Here is a 3,849-nt window from a genome sequence, read left to right on the forward strand (position 1 = left end):
ACTAAACACACTTGTATACATCAGACACAGAAGTATATCGTGATGTCACTTCCTTGCAATTCCAAAGCACTGACTGTCAAATTACCACACCTATGAGCCAATCTGTTAAACACAGCCATCAGGTGCACAAACACATGATTGCTAAATTGTAGACACACCAATCAGGTTTAAGCACTATAAAAATGCAGCAGGTAGGTTCACCTGCCTTCAACCAAAATGGAAGGAGTCAGAAGAAGAGTGAGGATGAGAGGAGGAGTACACAGAGGAGGAGAAGGAGGTAGAGGAAGAGGCAGAGGCCGAGCCAGAGGTCGAGGAAGACCTGAAGCAGGAGGAGAACGTGCACAAAGAAGAGGACCAAACTTATCAAATGACATTTGTGCAACACTAGTGGACCATGTTGTGAACCACGGATTGACGCTGAGGGAGGCTGGACTGAGAGTTCAGCCAAATCTTAGCAGATATACAGTGGCATCTGTCATAAGGACTTTTCAACAGGAAAACAGGTAAAAGATCTGTCTACAGATACAGTAATCAGCCACTTATTGTATGCACCATATCAGCACTTGTGATACCCCTTCCTGTGACATTGTACAGTAAGTTACATGTATTATTCTCTACATGGGATTGAGGGTCGGGAACGACGAGGAGGAAGGGGGCCCATATTCACGCAAGAACAAGAGAGAGAGATAATAAACATGGTTTTGGCCAATAATGCTATCAGGCTCAGAACTACAAGCCAACATTATCGGTGACCAGGCCATTTTCAATAATGTCCATCAGGTCTCTCAGTCAACACTGGCACACATCCTGAAAAGACATCAGGTTCAAATGAGACAACTTTATCGAGTGCCTTTTGAGAGGAATTCAGAGAGGGTCAAACGGCTGCGGCATGAGTATGTGGAGGTTTGTATTGTTCACTTTAGCACTGTGATGTTGCATACTGCACACAGGACTTTTTTACATTGACTGTATACTAGACCTATCTTGAACTACACAATCTTGTCTTTCACTGTATTTCAGGGAGTTTTGCAGATGGATGCTGAGGAAATCCTGCATGAATTCATATATATTGATGAAGCAGGGTTCAACCTCAGAAAAGCAAGAAGGAGAGGCAGAAATATCATTGGCCACAGGGCTATAATCAATGTCCCAGGGCAATGTGGGGGTAACATCACCCTTTGTGCTGCCATTTCACAGCATGGGGTTGTCCTCCGTCATGCCAAAATGGGCCCTTACAACATACCTCACATTTTCGGACCGATTGCACCACACCGTCACAGCAGGTAATGAAATACACCAGATGCAATACACGGTCATCTGGGACAATGTGTCATTCCACCGCTCTGCTTTGGTCCAGAACTGGTTTCAACACCATCCACAGTTGACAGTACTATACCTTCCACCATACTCCGTTTCTAAACCCTATCGAAGAGTTTTTCTCTGCATGGCGGTGGAAGGTTTACGATCTCCAGCCCCAGGCTCAGGTACCCCTCAGTCAGGCCATGGAGGACGCCTGTGACCAAGTCGACGCCGCAGCTGTGCAAGGATGGATTCGACATTCAAGACGGTTCTTCCCGCGTTGTCTTGCTAATGACGATATTGCTTGTGATGATGAAATTCTCTGGCCAGATCCAGCTAGGCGAAGAGATAATGTATTGTATGTTTACTGTAGTATTTTCTGTACAATATTGTCAGTTTTTTTCAGATAATTTTTTATGTTTGTTGTTGTTGTTATTTACTGTAATTGTAACCTGCACTGGATACAGTATTTTACGTTTGTCTGTTTGCTGAGCTAACAGTGTTATGCACACTACTGTAGTAGCATGAAAACTGGGACATGTATTGTTGTGATTCTCCATGTTGACATGTTGACTGATTTGGGTATATAGAGAGAAATAAATGATATTTTCCTCAGTCTGCAGCATTAGTCTTGTGTAGTGTTTGTATAGTTGCACTTTCTCTGTGTACTTCATTTACAGTAGTCTAATCACTGACAATTAGACTTGCTAAAAGTGTTTAAGGTTAGCAACAGCAGTGTGTAACTGGTTCAAAAAGATTGTGTGTGTTTCGTATGGTAACAAAATATTATTTTTATGAAGTCGTGTATAGTTTTGACAAAAGTGTTCCATTTTGCAAATGATCTGAAGTGTTGTGCTACTGTGGTGTAGGGTTGTGCTAATTGTGTGTAGTGTTTTGACAAACCGGGCCCTGTTTTCAAAATTGTGCATAAACAATTGAAAAAAACTGTAAGGTGAATTGTTCTTACACGTTTCATGCTGCTAAGCTTGCATCCTTCTCCCCTCTCTCTGTCTCTCGTACTCTCTTTCCTCCCCTTTCATCTCTCCCTCCCCTCAAAAAGATCCATCATGTTGAGAATTCCTCTTTACCTCTCTCTTTTTAACTCCCTCCATCTCTCACTCCACCCCTCTCCTCCCATTCTCCCAGGTCTACAGTACTGACCTGGGAAGCTGAGGATCAGTAGGTAGTTTCAGTACTGACCAGTGAGGCTGAGGATCAGTAGGTAGTTTCAGTACTGACCTGGGAACTGAGGATCAGTAGGTAGTTTCAGTACTGACCAGTGAAGCTGAGGTTCAGTAGGTAGTTTCAGTACTGACCTGGGAAGCTGAGGATCAGTAGGTAGTTTCAGTACTGACCTAGTGAAGCTGAGGATCAGTAGGTAGTTTCAGTACTGACTCAAGTGAAGCTGAGGATCAGTAGGTGTTTTTCAGTACTATGACCTGTGAAGCTGAGGATCAGTAGGTAGTTTCAGTACTGACCTGGGAAGCTGAGGATCAGTAGGTAGTTTCAGTACTGACCTGTGGAACTGAGGATCAGTAGGCTAGTTTTTCAGTACTGACTGTGAAGCTGAGGATCAGTAGGTAGTTTCAGTACTGACCTGTGGACTGAGGATCATAGGTAGTTTCAGTACTGACGTGAAGCTGAGGATCAGTAGGTAGTTTAGTACTGACCTGTGAAGCTGAGGATCAGTAGGTAGTTTCAGTACTGACCAGTGAAGCTGAGGAGTCAGTAGGTAGTTTCAGTACTGACCTGTGAGCTGAGGATCTAGTAGGTAGTTTCATACTGACCTAGTGGAAGCTGAGGATCAGTAGGTAGTTTCAGTACTGACTGGGAAGCTGAAGAGATCAGTAGGTAGTTTCAGTACTGACCTGTGAAGCTGAGGATCAGTAGGTAGTTTCAGTATGACCTGGGAAGCTGAGGATCAGTAGGTAGTTTCAGTACTGACCTGTGAAGCTGAGGATCAGTAGGTAGTTTCAGTACTGACCTGTGAAACTGATGATCATTAGCTAGTTTCAGGCAGTACTGACCTGTGAAACTGATGTTGAGAAGGTAGTCTCTGTAGAGCTTGCGTCCATCCAGAGCCTTCATGCTGTCACAGAGCTTGGTGGTGTTGGAACACAATGTTCTCTGCATCTTATGGAGGGCGTGGGCCATGGCGTATACCGCATTCACCACGAACATGATCTTGGACTCCGGCTCAAAGTTACTGTCATCCACCGACACACCCTTCTCACAGGGAGGGAGGGAGAGAGACACCATCCCCCCTGACCCTACTCCTCCTGCCCCACCTCCTCCTCCGCCAAGTGAGCACTGGAACTTCTGCTCCCAGAATTCCCGGTACCAGGGGTTGCGGCGGTTGTTGATTGGATCCAGAGACAGGAAGTAGCGGTTGAAAGCCGGCACGGGATTGGCCGCCAGTTCCAGGGTAATGGCCCCGTCGGCCGTGGCCTCGTTGCCCTTGACAATGCTTTCCTGTGCCCCCCAGCCATCACTGGCAACCCAGATGAAGGTGGTGTTGAGTCGTGCGGCGGCAGAGAGGAGTTCTCGAGC

General features: G+C 45.6%; 1 pseudogene; it reads right to left on the reverse strand.

Annotated features, from left to right (window-relative positions):
• Nucleotides 1-207: 207 nt before the first annotated feature.
• The window catches only part of LOC111961000 (metabotropic glutamate receptor 3-like), a 9,483-nt pseudogene continuing 5,841 nt past the window's right edge, over nt 208-3,849 (reverse strand).

The sequence above is a fragment of the Salvelinus sp. IW2-2015 genome, linkage group LG4q.1:29, assembly GCF_002910315.2.
Source record: "Salvelinus sp. IW2-2015 linkage group LG4q.1:29, ASM291031v2, whole genome shotgun sequence".
Taxonomy (NCBI): Eukaryota; Metazoa; Chordata; class Actinopteri; order Salmoniformes; family Salmonidae; genus Salvelinus; species Salvelinus sp. IW2-2015.